The sequence below is a fragment of the Sminthopsis crassicaudata genome, chromosome 1 (genome assembly GCF_048593235.1).
Source record: "Sminthopsis crassicaudata isolate SCR6 chromosome 1, ASM4859323v1, whole genome shotgun sequence".
NCBI lineage: Eukaryota > Metazoa > Chordata > Mammalia > Dasyuromorphia > Dasyuridae > Sminthopsis > Sminthopsis crassicaudata.
Window position 1 is genome coordinate 173,337,619 of NC_133617.1, and position 17,073 is coordinate 173,354,691.

General features: G+C 35.8%; 1 protein-coding gene and 1 long non-coding RNA gene across 3 annotated transcripts in view; one reads left to right on the plus strand and one right to left on the minus strand.

Moving 5' to 3' along the window:
* NEDD9 (neural precursor cell expressed, developmentally down-regulated 9) overlaps positions 1-17,073 on the minus strand; it is a 222,516-nt gene that overhangs the window by 164,630 nt on the left and 40,813 nt on the right. The gene's annotated exons all lie outside the window — the stretch shown is intronic.
* Positions 6,929-17,073, plus strand: part of LOC141544937 (uncharacterized) — a 50,843-nt gene continuing 40,698 nt past the window's right edge. Inside the window, exon 1 of the long non-coding RNA XR_012482838.1 lies at positions 6,929-7,005. This is a non-coding gene — a long non-coding RNA (uncharacterized LOC141544937). The remainder of the gene's footprint in view (positions 7,006-17,073) is intronic.

Sequence of the window (17,073 nt, forward strand, 5' to 3'; positions counted from 1 at the left end):
AAAAGCTTTAAGAAACAACAACTACAAAGAGTATGAGGGGTAAATGTGGAGGAGCATCAGGAAAGTCTAACCTCAGACACTTACTGGGCAAGTTATTTAATTTCTGAATGCCTTAGTTTCCTCATCTATAAGGACGAGGCTAGTGATATCTACAGTGTTGTTGTGAGGCTCAAATAAGATATTTGTAAAAAGGACCTGACACATTGTAGGAGCTATAAATATGCTTATTCTCTTCCATTTTACCCTTCCCATCCTTTCTCTATCACGGAAGCCCCTTCCAAGTTTAAAAATTGACTATATTGTAAATGTACTATTGATATTACTAATGACACTTTTGAGATTGGTTTTTGTTTGTTTTCCTCTTTAAACCAGACCTATAACATCATCTGTATAGAGAGCTCCCAGTGAGGAATTTTATCTATTAATGCAAATCAGCACTTTTTTTATAATCATAAATCATATACTCTTTTAGTTTTATAATTTACTTGCCTATTTTAGTGTCTAGTTAAGTGAGTTATAATAAAGATTAGGAGAATGAAAAAGGCCAGTGGGTAGTCTGGAACAGAAGGACATGATCAAGAGACTCATATCTTTAAAGCAGAAGGAGCTTTAAATCTTATCTAGTATAATGGTCTAATTTTACAGATGAGGAAACTGAGGCCTTATTAGGTGAAAGGACTTTTCTAAGGCCACAAAAATTGTTATGAAGTTGAGGAGATTCTGACCTTAGATCCCATGACTTTTTCTATCAAATCCTGGTGTCATCCATTAATAACCATTCTGGAGATGGGATTAGCATGAATATTTGTGGATAGGGAAAATAAGCCCTGGGGATGATGGCCCAGAAGGCAAAAAACAAAAACACACAAACAAACAAGTACCTAGACTTCTCAGAATGCATGGAAAGCCAGTTGAACTAGTTCTAAACTGTTCTCTAGTCAAAAATAATTCTTGGAATATGTAGTAATAGCTTATATTGTATCTTAATGCAACAGAGAAATGTCCTTATAAAAGAATTATTATTGTTATCAGTTTATAGCATAGGCATAGAGACATGTTCCAAATTACATAGTAGGTAAATGGTGGAGCTCAAGTTTTCTGATTACAAACTCTCTTCCTTGAATCACTTTATTTCTCCCATTCTGAGACCTATAGGGAGTAGAACAGTCAGTTTATGAGCCAGAAATTAAAAAACAAAATTCTCCTGGCAATTCTGTGTGATAAGTACCTCATCTATAGAATTATAAAAGATGTGATTGAACTCAAGTTTTAGAGATTCAGGGTAAACAATAAATGGTGACTGGAATGGAAATTGAAAAATTCTTTCAAAGCAAATGACATAGGATTCTAGAGTTAAAACTGAAGGTTGGAGGTGGATTGTTTTTGTGTGGTACAGAAATGGTGAGGGGTCACCATTTAATAAAAAAAAGCTGGAGAGAGCTCTAGAGAAAAGCAAAGTTTATTGTACATTCTCGCGAGAAGGGCGTCCCACTCTTCGAGTAGACTATCGAAGAGAGGAAGCGCCTCCTGTGGGCAGGACAGCACCTTTAATCCCTAACGCAAAACACCCCCTCCCACCACTGACCCTCATCCTCATTGGCTGAGAGTCTTACATTCTAAACGCGAGATCTACCCATGAAATTGAACTTGACCAATAAGTACATAGTTGCCCATATTTGGATGAAATAGGGAGATGTCCTAGGAGGGGAAGGCAATGCCCTTTGCTCGAACTTCAGAGTCCTTCAGGCCTACTCGAACTCTGAAGTAGATGAAGCCTTACTCGATTTTCACAACTGTCTTGAAAGATCTCACCTCATCTCATTCATTTTGATCAGGTCAAGCTAATTTTTACAATTTCAGATAGAAAGGCAGAGTTTCTAGATATCACAGATTACTTCTCAACTCTGGCTAAGTGATACCAATATGTTTGGTTTTTTTTCCCCCCAGGGCACTGAGCAGTCCAGTCCTGTTCTATTGTATGGAATATAGAAATATTTTGTGACTCATTTATTCTGTTCACTTTCTATCCACTGGGCTGATGAATCACTGTCTTTATATGTGACAACCTAGTTTCTTTACCATCCTACAGCAATTCAGGGTACAGAGAGAATAATTTCAGTTCAATTTAAGTTTCCTTCTATAAGAATAACCCTTTTAGTACTTTATTTTCTACAGTAAACAGTAAAGACTGATTTCCCATCTCCAATTTAGAAGCAACAATTCAATATCTTGTGCTCTCATTAAATAGTCAACTCAACTTAGAAGAAAAAAAGAAATCCAACTCAATTTTGCTATATATTAATGCCATGAGAAGGAGCCATCCCTTACTGAACTCAATCTCCCAAAGATGCCTCGTAAACTGGAACAAGTCCTAGGCATCTGAATAAAGAGGGCTATACCCATAAAAGTTTCGGAAATTGGTTTCCTTAAATTCTCCAGTAATGAAGACCATTTGTTTGTTTAAGCCTTTTAAGTCCTCCAACCTTTGCAACCCAACCCCTGTGGCCTCCCTTCAGAATTCCAGGGTATGGGACAAGAATGACATCATGTTCCAGAGGAATGCCCACCAAATAAAGTGCTTTCTTTGGTCAGAGAGAAGTCCTGGGTTCCCCAAGACAATTGCCTCAAACTGGAGCAATCTGAATGATTCCCTAAAAGATGTTGGTCAGAAACTCAGTGCCAGAGCAGCCAGTTCAGATTCAATTGTAACTTTGGTCTGCCTGGGAATAAAAAGACTTTTTCTGGGACAAAGTTGGGTAGCCAATGAGCTGCTGCTGAGGCAGCTATGTCCACTCCATAGGAGAAGAGCCACTGTGGAAGTAGGAGGATTAGCAAGCCAGGTGGAAAGCCCCACTGTACAGAAAGCTGGGGCCCCTTTGCCTTTCCTGGAGCAAGTTAACTCATGTTAGCTTTAGCATCAGTCCTTCATGCCTGTCTCTGCATTACTCTGTATTTACAGCTCTTACTGCTCTACTTAAGAGCTTTGAGGACCATAACCTTTGAATGCCAAGGGAGTCACAAAGAGAGGAATCTCTTTCTCTGTTATAAATTCCATTCAGCAATTCTTATGCAGTGCTTCAAGAGTACTTGGTGTATAGAAGGGGCATCTTAGAAAAGCCCTGACTTGTATAAGTTTATGTTCTAAGGCAATGCACCCAAAAGACACAATGTGAACTATTGGTACTCTTTGGACCTAAACTTCCTTATAAGTAAAAGGAGAGGGACAGAGTAATAGGCCACCTCTAATTTCCCTGGTAGTTCTAGAACTAAACTCTTGTGAGCTTTATTTCACTCACATATATCCATTCATACAATCCCCATGACCACTTCCCATTTCTTTTCAGGGTTAAGAGAAAAACTGGCTTTAAGTATACTTAGATTAGTTGTGGCTCTCTATATACACTTTTTGGAAAGAAAATATCTCAAGTTGCTATTACTCATGCATACCTTAGTAAGAAAGAATGGTTTGAGAATACAGAATAGGTTTCCACATGGGCAGAAAGTACAACAGAAGAGTTCAGGTTCTGGATGTTTAAGATGCAGAAAATGACATTACTGGAATGGGAAAGACAGAGAGGAGACTGGAAGTACTGGAGGAGAAATTGTTTGTATTATAATGTTTCCTATATCTGGCCTTTTTAAGGATACATAAACATCTTCTGAAGCAAATTAGTCAGTAGTCAACTAGCACTTATCCATGACTTATTATATTCTAGGCATTCTAATAGACAATGAAGATAGAAAGAGCCAAATCACGGTTCTTGCCCGTGAGGAACTAACATATGAATCTATTCAGAATTCCTGCATGGTAACGCATTGTCATGAAAATTCAAATGGAAAGGAAAAGAAAGAAGAAACAAAGCATATTATCACCTTTGGAACTGGTACCCTTTTATGCTTTCTCAGTTTCTTTTAAGACTTTAAAAGAACATATAGACAGAATTTGCCTCCCTTTGTTGCCACTTTTGGGAGTATCCTCTTTGGTAGATTGTTTAAAGATCTTGTACACTTTTACCACCCACAGCAGGATTTTAAAAAATAATAATAATTACAACAGGAAATAAATAGAAAATATTATTACAGATTTTATTCCTTAGTATGCCCAGTCTCCTTTTTGTATCCTTTCCTATTCCAATGATGCTCCTTCTTCAAGCTCAGAAATCCAGCATCTTCCTATTGTCCTTTCTACTCCTGCTTCCTCTTATTGAGATCTAACTATAATTCCTTTAGTTTCGATGACCTTATCTAAAAAATGGGGATAACAACATCAGCTTTCATCTTTTTCCATCCTCCCCTAGTCTTCTTTTCTCTAGGATCAAAGTCTCTACCTCCTTCAAGGGATCTTCTGATGGAGTGTTCTCTAATTCTTCCACAATCCTAGTTACCTTCTGCATACTCTTTATTTATCTATGTATTTCTTAACATTGGATAACCCAAAGTACTCTAGATTTGACCTTAATAGAGAAGGATATAATAAGGCCATCAAACCCATCTTTTGGGCCTTAAGTCATTTGTTGTTTTTAGGGCGGGGTGAGGAGGGATTGAGGCAATTAGAGTTAAATGACTTGCATGGGATCACACAGGTAATAAATATTAAGTGTCTGACATCACATTTGAACTCAGATCCTCCTGATTTTAGGGCTGGTGCTCTATCCACTGAGCCATCTACCTGTCCCCTTGTATTTTTCTTAATTTAACCTAGCTTGACATTTGCTTTTTTGGCTGCCAAGTCATACCATTGAGGGACTAATTTTGTTCTTTGTGGCTCTAGAAGAGCAAATAAGAAGTTGCAAAGCAGCAAATATAAATTGGATATAAAGAAAAACTACTTAAAAAATAAAGTTATGAAAAAGTGGAATGGGATGCTTTGGTAGGGAATGGGCTGCCTTAGTAGGGAGTGGATTCTCCTTCACTAGAGGTCCTCTATCAAAGACTGGAGGGCCAATTTGTTGGTGTGTTGTGAAGGGAATTCCTGGTCAAGAATAGATTGGAATAATTGGCTTAGGAAATCCCTTCCAACCCTGAGATAATGAGATTTTTTGATTTATCCATGAGGTGGATAGTCCAAGTGTTATGATCTTCATTTTAAGGATGAGGAAGCAGAGTCTATAAGAGGGGAAGCTAGTTATCCATGGTTGAATATCAGGTAAGTGTCAGAGTAGGGATTTGGATCCAAATCTTCTGATTCAAAATCTAACTTTCTATTATGTTATTTTTCTATATCTTGACATTCAGTACAATTGACCTTTACTTCTTGGTGCAACAGCAAATATATATATATACACATATATATACACACACACATATATATACATATATGTGTATGTTTACAAAATATATTCATGGGTAAGTTTTCAGCATTGACAATTGCAAAACCTTTTGTTCCGACTTTTCCCCTCTTCCCCCCCCCAGATGGCAGATTGACCAATACATGTTAAATATGTTAAAGTATAAGTTAAATACAATATATGTATACATGTCCATATAGTTATTTTGCTGCACAAAAAGAATCAGACTTTTGAAATAGTGTACAATTAGCCTGTGAAGGAAATCAAAAAGGCAGGCAGACAACATTAGAGGGATTGAGAATTTATAGTCATCTCCCAGAGTTCTTTTGCTGGGTATAGCTGGTTCAATTCATTACTGCTCTATTGGAACTGACAGCAAATATATTGAGAAATATGAGGCTTCCACCTGGGTAATGTAATAATTTACAATAGCAAACCTAGACCCATTGCAGAGAGATATAGCTCAAATATACCAATGGTTGATTTTAAATTCATGTCACATAAGTCTTTAAATATAAATAGCTGATTATTGGGTCAACAAACATTCAAAGCTCTGTTTTCTGCCATACTTTAAGCCAAAAGCAACATGTCTTTCATGAACATTTAATATGAAAAACACAATGAAAAGAATGTCACCATCAAGCAATATATGTCATTTTTCTTTTTTATTGAAGTAAGAGAAGAGAGGAGGTACTATGAACATGAAAAGGGGAAATAGTTGGAATCAGAGAGTATTTCTTTTAATCTTTCCTCTATTGTATAATCTTAGGCAAATCATTTGGCCTCTCAATTCCCTCATCTCAAAAATAAAAGGGTTGAACTAGATGCCCTCTGAGATTCCTTTCACCTCTGATTCTGTGGACCTATGGTCTTAAATGTTATTCTGAATCAAAATTCTTGGTCCTTTTTGCAAAAGTCCCTCACTTTATGCCTTTTCCCAAAGAACCCCAGAGTTCTTTTAAAGAACTTATTTTTTAAAAATTGAATCTCTTGCCACACTCCCATTCCAGCTCTCGAAGTTATGGAGTGCTGCTGTGATCAACAATGATGGTCATCCTTGCTCCATCACTTCACCTTTTTTACTAAGCTCCCACCAGTATTCTGAAGCAAAGGATGCTTTCTGAAAGGGAAGCATATCCACTTTGAGAGAATCCTTAAAGGGATAGATGCTACCCACTTAAGTTTAATAGAGAGACAAATGTCAAAGAGAAGATGAGGATGAAAAAAGTCTATGGTTTTTAAAGAAAATGAAGGGATGATTCAGGGAGAGGGGGACTCATTCAGAGGGCTTCTTTGTGAGGATTAGTTCTTGGACCAGAGCAAAGAAAGTGATTGCTTTAGTGTATTGAACATCATCTATAAGATTAAAGAGGGAATTTTATTTGGCTGCTGACTGAGACCTAAGAAAAGCCAGGAAAAGTTGCATTGAGTAATGTGTTTATGTTCTTAGTAGAAATCAGATCATAAGAATCTCCACAATGAAGTGCCTGATTAATTAATAAGCTCATTTCCTAATACCTCCCCAAAGACTGCCCTTTTTGAGTTTTTGTTTTTTTTTTTTTTTTAAGAGGAGAGATTTATTATTAACCACAATGTAAGACTTAGTATGCCTTCCAGTTATAATGCTCTTTCTGGAAAGAACCTGCCCTTCTCCCTCCTCCCCTCCTAGGGAGTATTAAAGCAAACACAGCCTCCCAGGATGTGGGGAAGACATCAGGTGAGTGTGCAGGGCTGGGTGAGCAGCAGGTGCAGGCAGCAGAGCAGTGGCGCAGGGCCATGCAGCTGGGGCTTGCTTTCCCCTCGTGGCACCGAATGCTGTCTCTACTTGCTGCTCCCTGCCATTGCTCATCAAGTGTGGCTGGGGATTTTGACAGCCTGCAGCTGTGTTTGGGAGAGCATTTGTTCTATCCACCATATCCTTTGAGGACTTTTACTGTAGGTCTCCTTTATCCACCTTAATGAGCTCTTTGGCACTTTTTGCATGTGGCTCTGTGCCTACAAGCTCAAAACTAGAATCATTTGCACCCCCACTACGGCCAAACTGATCATATCAGTGTCTTCTTCAATGATTAAGGCAACCAGAATGGTCAGACCCATTATATGTTTGCCGAGTTCCTTTTATTCCTTTTAATCTTTCCTTAAATGCACACCTGAATTGGGTTATCAATAATTGTAATAGAGTGCTAGTGTATGGATGCTGCTATTTGTTTGATTAAGTAATAGTGGTTGTTCCAGAGTTAATGGAAAGTTCACTAGACTTGAAGGTAGAAGATCTGACTCTTAACTTTTACTAGTTTAGGGAAGTTGTTTGCCCTCTCTGACCTTTACTTTCCCTATCAGTAAAATGGGGATAATGATACTTGTACTAGTTGTATTTGAAAAGTGTTGTATGCATGTAAATCATTAACTGTCCTGAGTTTTCCCATTTCACTTAGCTTGTTCACCTTTGTTGTCAGGTTTATTCCTGGTTTTTCTTTCCTTCCACATTAGCCTCCTAAAGATGCCCTGTGCCTCTTCCTAAAGATGCCTCTTCCACTTCACCTCTGCCTCTTATAATCTCTAATTTGCTTTAAAGCTCATCTTAGATACTCCTACATGAGGCCTTTTCTGATCCTTTCATTCACCAGTGCTCCAACATCTTTTTTCCTCAAAAAAAAAAAAAAAATAAATAAATAAATAAAAAATTCTCTTTTTTGTGTATGCTGTATTTCCCCCAGCTGAATATGAGTTCCTAGAGATCAACAACCATTTTCCAGTGTCTTTGTCTCCTCAGTTCCTTACATATAGAAATTGTTTATTAAATGTTTGTATTGAATTGAATTTTCTCCTCTCTTGGAATCAGTATCTTCTAAGAGATTAATCATTACCTCATTGCTTATTTGAAAAATCAACTATTTTACACACACACACACACACCCCAGAACAACAGGACTTTTTAAGCTTTTTTCACTTGCAATCCCTTTTGCCAGGGAAATTTTTATGTGATCTTGGGTGTATAGGCAATAAAAAAAATATCACATTTGGTTATGTGGCTCATAACCCGCATGTAAAGAAGCTTTGGACGATGTAATTCCTATGTCCTTGAAAGGCTGAGAAATTAAGTAAAGCAGAGAGAGTATTCTTCTGCCTTTTTGTATATTTCATGCCAAGTTTGAGTAGGTAACTCCTTATATTTGATTTACAGATTGTTCTTTTTTTTTTTTTTTTTTTTTTTTGGCCAGTTCAGGATTCCCTTATTTTTTTCTTTGATTCATAAACTGGTGTCCTTTATGAAAATCCATCTTGTTGCACATTACAGTACACAGAAGTACAATACACCAAGATATGGTGGTCTCTGTTGTCCCATTCTATGATGTTGTCAGTTGATTGAATGATTGATTGGTTAGTTGATTGGCACAAAGAAAAAGGTACTCTCTTCAGAAAGGCATGATGGAGCCTTTAGTTAATGAATGCATCTCAACCCATTCTTGCTTTTTGCTTTAACACTTGTTTTTCATATTATATAAGAAAATAGTTAATTGCCTTCTGTCCTTCCTTAATGGGATCAGTTGACCAATTTTTAAATCCCATGCTCATTAATGGTGTTTTAAGATCAATACTAACCTGACCACACTTATTTATTTATTTATTTGTTTTTGCTGAGGCAATCGGGGTTAAGTGACTTGCCCAGGGTCACACAGTTAGGGAGTATTACACACTTATTTTTTAATAGAGAAATCACTAGCATGATATGATCAGGTCATCTTGTCTCTTAAGGTCCTATTTCATCAGTCTTTTGTCCTTCAGTGGAGGTAGGCCTGACATGATAAATTGAACACATTGTAGACCAGATGAAATGTTAGACAAAGGACATTAGTCAAAGACACTTGAGGAGTATATCAATTACCATCCTGTGGCCTGTAAGCAATCATTCATTTCCTTAAAGCTATTCCATCTGGACAGCAGAGTTTCACCTGAATGTGTTTTGCAAGTACATCCCTAAGACTTAGAGTTTTACTGCTTTCCTAATCCCTTATAGGAACAGCAAGGAAGGACTGCCATGGTTAATTCTTGAATTAATCACAGTTACCAAAAGGAAACTAATGTAGACATTCACTTGCTGGGCAAATACATCATGATTACCATTGTTAACATAGCATATGAGTCCAAGGAGATTGATGCCATTCAGTGTGTTTCTGGAATCTTATATGAGGTTCATTGAGTTTTCAGGAAATAGAGCTGACCTGAGCTTACAGTATAACAAGTTGAAAAAAAAGGGAGGAAATTGGGATTCCTTTTGCATGTTACTAACTATGTGATTGTGAAACTCTGAATTTCAGCTTCATCATCTCTAAAGTGAAAGGCTTGGTCTAAATGATCTTTAAGGTTCCTTTCTGCTCTAATAGTCTTGATTCTAAGTTGATCATTGATTTAAGTTGAAGGAAGTTTCTAAGGAAGTATGTAAAGAAGCTTGCCGAATTTATAAATACGATGACTTTTTTTTTTTTTTTTTTTTTTTAAGTACTCTTTCTTGATCTCTCTGCAACTGTCTGACTGTTAACCACCTGGAAATTCTCTCTTAAGGATTTTATTTTATTATTTTCTTTAGGTTCTCCCTGCATCTGTCTGATGGTTCCTTTTCAATTTTCTTTGCTGGATCACTATCTTAAATATGACTGCTCAGAGCTCTTTCCTGGGCCCTCTTCTCTGTCTACACTGGATAGCTAGGTGATCTCACTAAATCTCATAGATTCAATTATCATCTCAGCAGATTACACTTTGATTACAAATTATTAATCTGCAGTCCTCATGGAAAAAATTCAAGGATCCCACAAATTTTTGTGAGGAAAATACATCTTTATTTTCATGAAAGTCTAATTAGATTTTGGCTTTTTCTTCAATTATGAATTAGGTCATAATCCTCAATAGTAATAGGCTTTACCATCTTGTCAAAAGAGTTTATGACACAAAAAGGGTAAGAATTTCTGGCCTAGATTTATATGACTAGTCCTAATCTCCCTTCCCATACCACCAATTATGTAAGAACCCTTATTTAAGAGTGATATGCTGAGATGATGAACAGTCACAACTGAATGTTATAGAGGCTCAACACACCCAAAATAGAACTTTTCTTTCTCTCCAAATTCACATCTCTTTCTAAATTCCTTATTTCAGTTAATGACATTACTACCTTTCCAGTTACCCAGTATCATAATCTCAAAATCTTTCTGAACATTTCCTCCAACTATATTCAATCACAAGGATACCACTCAAATTCAAACTCTGTAGCATCTTAACTGGTCTCTTTACTTTGTCTCCCCTCTTTCCAATATATACTTCATTCCCTGCTCAACTCATTCTCTAGACTTCTTTAAACTCTACCAATTGCCTTGTTATCCTGGGGAAAAAAAAAAACAAAAAACCTTTAACTTGAGATTATACTTTTTTGATTGATGTCCCTTGGTTGGACCCAACATTTCAGAAAAGTCCCTAACTGTGCTCAGTTCACTTCCCACTAAACTTACTCTTTGCATTTCTTCTCCACTTTCTTTCCAGGTACCTATCTTCAGAGAGATAATACTCTACTCTCTCTAGATTTCCAGTTCTTCTCACATAATTGTTATCTTTTCTCATTAAAATGTAATCTTCTTGAGGTTAAGGAATATCTTGTTTGCTTGTGCTTGTATTCCCAAAGTGCTTAGTACGATACCTGTTACATAGTAAGAGATTAATAAACACTCAGTCACTCAGTCTGTCTATCTACTTACCTACTTTATCTATCTATCTATCTATCTATCTATCTATCTATCTATCTATCTATCTATCTATATCTGTCTCTATCTATCTATCTATCTATCTATCTATCTATCTATCTATCTATCTATCTATTTATGTATCATCTCTCTGCTGTCTGTCTATATATCTGTATCTATCTATCTATCTGTCTGTCTGTCTGTCTGTCTGTATCAGTATCTATCTGTCTGTCTGTCTGTGTTTGTCTCTATCTATCTATCTATCTATCTATCTATCTATCTATCTATCTATCTATCTATCATATAGCTGGCAAAGTAATATTCCTAAAGCCATCTATAGTCATATAAAAATGCTATAAATCACTATTTATTAGAGAAATGCAATTTGAAATAATTCTGAGGTACCCCTCTCATATCTATTAGATTGGCTAAGATGACAAGGGAGATAAATGTTGGAGAAATGCAGGAAAACTAGGACATTCATGCACTGTTCATAGAGTTGTGAAATAAGTCAAACATTTGGGAGAGCAATTTGGAACCATACCCAAAGGGCTATAAAACTGTATATCCTTTGATGCAGCAGTGCCACTCCTGGGGCTGTATCCCAAAGAGATCATAAAAGAGGGAAAAGGACCTATAGGTACAAAAATGTTTGTAGTCACTCTTTTTATGCAAAGAACCGGAAATTGAAGGGATGCCCATCAAGTGGAGAATGGATGAATAAATTGTGCTATATAAATGTAATGGAATCCTATAATTCTATAAGAAATGATAAACTGGCAGATTGCAAAAAACAAAAAACAAAAAACAAAAAAACTTGAAAAGGTTTACATGAACTGTTGTTAAGTGAAGTGAGCAGAACCAGGAAAACATTGTACACAGTGATAGCAAGATTATGTGATGATCAGCTATGATAAATTTAGCTTTTCTCAGTAATACAGTGATCCAAAATAATTCTAATAGACTTAGGATGAAAAATGCCATCCACACCCAGAGAAAGAAGTACAGATATTGAAGGCAGATCACAGAATACTAATTTTTACTTTTTTTTCCATTCTGATGGTTTTTCTCTTTTGCTCTGATTTTTCTTTCACAGCATGACTAATGTAGACATATATTTAATATGATTATACATGTATAATCTATACTAGATTGCTTGCTATCTTGGGGAGATGAGAGGAAAGGTTGGGGGGGGGTTGAACTCAGAATTTTACAAAAATGAATGCTGAAAGCTGTCTTTAAATATAATTGGGAAAAAGATAATATCATTAAGTGGAAACCCCTCCAAAACCCAACATATGACTATGTTATTGCCTTACTCAAAAAGTAACATAAATCTTTATTCTCTCTTGTTTCAAGTAATATATACATAAACGTGTATATGTATATATCTACATTTATATCAATATCTCTAAATAAGAGATTTATACAAATACATAAGAAAGAGACACAGAGAGATACAAAGAGAAACATTCTTGGCATATATACATTTTTCTAGAATTGGTGATTTTTTTTTGTATTAGTACACACAACTTACCCACAAATTAGTACCCACAAATAGATGTTCTTCAAAAATTATTGTGGCCAAAAAAAAATTCATCATTCTGTGATCAACCTGTAAATAGGTCCCTCCCAACTTAGCCAGATACATCTTTGCATGACGGAAATATGTGGCACCCCTGGATCCATACTCATAGTTTTCCAGCTCCAGTGCATTAGCCACAGCCTGTGCCTTAATGGGATACCTTTCAAAAATCCAGAGTAATTCTGCTATTGTTCGAAACTTCTAGGCAATCTCAGAAAGTTATTTGAGACACCAAGCTCTTTAATGACTTTTTTAGTATCACAAAAGCATTGAGAGCCTCCTTAATAAACTTCCTAGTTATTCTTTGTAATATAAGCACTAATCTGTTAACTTTAAAGAGTGTAGTACAAGCTAAAATATTGATTTAAATACATAAAATATGTTTCAGAAATTATTAAAATAGCAATGAATTTATATATACATATATATGCATATACACATACAAACACACACACAGCTATATATTTAAATTGGCCTTTGAAAATCACACTATTAAGAAAAGTCTTTTTAACTAACAATACAGTTTCAACAAGTAAACTGGACTTAGATCTAGGAAAATCTGGGCTGAGGTTTTTGTCTCTCATACAACATAGATTTGTGAACCTGGGTAAATTGTGTAAACTCCAAGGAGCTCTAGGCAACTCTCTATGGTTATAAATTGCAGATCTCCATTGGCAGAAGGAATTTGCTTACTAGTATTTCTCTATTCCAATAAACACACAGGTGTGTTTTGGGGAGGAAGGTAAAATATGTCTTCCATTATATCCTGAATGTTAGCAAAAGAGGATTTTTGTCAAACTCAGTAAATAGACAAGGCACTTATAAGTCTGGGGTCATCTACAGATGATATCCTGTAATTTAGAAGGGTAGAAAGCTATTCTCTTTTATACTAATGAGAATATTGGGTGATCTTGATCTAGGCCCAATTCCAGGTAACACTGAATTGTATGCAGGAGCCCACCTGTATTCTTTCAGTCTCTAGTCTGTAGTACCTGGCACCAAAGAATAACATTTAGGTCATAATAACAAGATTTCCCTCCCAGAGAATCCATGCTATGTCAAATGCTTTCTCCTTTAAACCAGAGTTCTTAACTTTTTCTGGTGTTATGGGACTCTTTGGCAATCTGTAGAAGCCAATATACTCCATCTTAGAATCATGGTTTTACATGCATAAAATGAAATTTGTAGAATACAATTATATTTTTAAAAGTTGTTAAAACTGTATAAAATTCACAGACCCCCTACTTTAGATAGAAAATTAATAATAGAAATAGATAGTATAAAATATTTTCTGTTTTCAAAGGTAACAAAGTCTTTAGTAGATTTCCATTCAACAATTTTCACTAAATAGGCCTTCAAATGACCAGTGCATTATCATGCAAAGAACGATAAATGTACAATTAAAAGACTTCAGTTTTTATTCTGACTCAATTTCTGACTGTGTGACTTTGAGCAATCAGTAACTCCTATTTCTCAGTTTCTCTGCTATACTCCACAAATAACAGAATAGATGTGAAAGGATTTTGTAACTACTAAAAACCCACTTTATAAATAATAAATTTGGGAAGAACCACAGTGTGGGAGATAAGAGCAGATCAACTTTAAACAATCCCAATATCTGAAAATCCAAATTTATAAAATATCAATTGTAAAGTGATTTATTGCTTTATAAATGAATTCATTTAGATAATTTCTTTAGTGGATTTAAAAGTATTTGCTTAAAAACTTTTTGGTTTACAAATAACTTTTAAGGACCATTTCTATTATACAAAATGTATTAATTGCACCTATATAATGAATGAAACTTTATGCTGGGAATTAAGAAATCTAAGCCTTAGTCATCGAAAGAGCATTACATAATGGCTAGAGTACTTGCCTCAAAGCCTGGAAGATGATTGTACAAGCCCTACTCCTTGAATATACTGGTTTACAATCCTAGGAATGTCACTTAATTTCTCAGTGTTCCAACCATCTCTCTGAAACCTCATTTTGCACAACAGATTGCCTATTTGTATTGATAGAGGGAGTTTTCTCACTGGGAACTCCCCATGCCAGTGAAAACTGTGAAAAAACACTCTCCCTTCAAATGTTTTAACCATGGAATGTGCTATGGTTGGAGAAGGGAGGAAAGGAGATTTTGACTCTTGTGACTTTTTAAAAATTTAAAAAATTTTGAAAATTTGATTGTGAATATTGAAAGAATAGATTTTGCATGTTGAGTTAAAATTGAAATACACCCAAACAGGAATGAAGAATTATGTTGGTTTTTTTTTTTTTTTTTTTTTTTACAGCTATGTTAAAGTACAACTCCCAATAGGGTAGCCTAGATCTTTAGGGGAAATAAAAGTGCTTAGCTTATCAATTTTTTGTCAGTAACTTAATAATAATATTGAGCGGATACTACTTAGGTTTCAAGAGCTTCAAGAGTCAAGAGCTGTCTGTACAGTGTGTCCCAAATGTCTTAGTATAATTTAAAACTGCTTTTGCAATAACCCACCTAGTTCTCTTTTGAGCATTAACTTTGGTATAACCTTTACTCTAGCAAGCAAACAATACTTTCGGTTAATAGTGGGCTCTTTACAAATTGAAAATAATCGATTCAAGTAGAAAATGAGAGAAAGAGAGAGAGAGAGAGAGAGAGAGAGAGAGAGAGAGAGAGAGAGAGAGAGAGACAGAGAGAGAGAAGAGACAGAGAGAGAGACAGAGACAGAGACAGAGAGACAGAGACAGAGACAGAGAGACAGAGAGAGAGAGAGAGAGAGAGAGAGAGAGAGAGAGAGAGAGAGAGAGAGAGAGAGAGAGAGAGAGAGAGAGAGAGAGGAGGAGGAGGAGGAGGAGGAGGAGGAGGAGGAGGAGGAGGAGGAGGAGGAGGAGGAGAGGGGGGGAAAGGGAGAGGGGAGGAAGGGAGGGGGAGAGGAAGGGAGGGGGAGAGAGGAAGGGAGGGAGAAGGAGAGAAGAGCATTAGTGTTATAAGTGTAGTTAAGAGTTATAATCAGGTGACACCTGCATTCAAATTCCATCATCTTCCTACCATCCTCAGTATTGAGTAGTTGTATATCTATTTTTGAATTGCTTAATTGTATTTGATCCTCAATTTCCTTATTTATAAAACAAAAAATAATATTTATGGCACCAAACTCACAATATCATTGTAAGGCTAAAAAAAGATAAAGTATATATGATGTGCTTTACATATACTTTAAAGTGCTGCTCATAGGTCAGTTTTTATTAGTGCAGTCTTTGAAGACTATGGGATTAACCATCTGAAAGGTTAAAAGTCAAATAGGAAATGGCACAAATTCAATATACATGAATGGTTTTACAATTTACTTGATTTGTTTTCTTGATTATGACCAAGATGAAAGTCAGGGGGAGGGACTAGTTTTCTATTTCCACTAACAACTTGTAGATGGCAAAGACTCAGGAACTCAATGATTACAGTCTTAAACTCTGAGTTATAACTGGTAAATTGATCCACCAGCTGAACTTATAAGCATTGGGTATTTTGTCTCTGTTATTGTTGGAAGGTGCTAATCTAGTTACAAAAGTCTAGACAGAAGGTTGTCTTTTCCTTACACACACCCCAATGAATTTCATTCAATAGGCATTTGTTGAAATCTTTATAAATTAAAGGTATTGTGCTTCACCCTAGGGATAGAAAAGTATAACAAATTTTTCTTGTCTTCAAGGGCCTTGTATTTTTAAGGGGACATAAACAAATAAAATGATAAGTAGACCAGTAGTTGACAAGTTGGTTAATTCTTGAAGAAGACCAAAATGACATCGCTATATTAAAGTCAAAGAACGGTGTGTCTGACTGTAAGCAGATCAGTATGAGCTCAACAACCACAGGTGAGGCACAAATAGTAGGGGGATCAAAAGGTTTCCTCTATTCTGTAGCAAGTTAGCTGAGCTTTCCAAAAAGCTTAGGATTCTAAGATGTTGAATTGAGGAGGGAAGTCATTCTAGATAAGGATGGGGGGCATCCTATAGAAAGACATTACTAAGTTTATTTCCAAAGGTGATTAGGGGAACAGGAAGAGAACCTATATGTTCCAGTTTTTTAGCATCTCTCTTTGTTGTGAAAAAGAACTAGAAATTTCAGGGATTGGGGAATCCCTGAACAATAAGGGAATAGCTGAACAAACTGTGCTATGTGATTGTGATAGAACTGATGAATTCAATGATCTTAAAAAAAAATGTGGAAAGATTTGAATGAAATAAGGAAGAGCAAAGCAAGAGAACATTATTTATGGTAACAGTAATATTGTTTTTTGAGAATGACCGAATGAATAAATTATTTTGATTATTGTAACTACTTAAAGTAATTATAAAAGATATATGAAGAAATATGCTCTCTGTATCCAGAAAAAGAACTGATGTTTAGAATAATTAAACATATATATTTGTATTTAATGGTAGCTATCTCTAGAGTATGGTGGGAGAAAGAAAAAAAGAAAAGAAAATT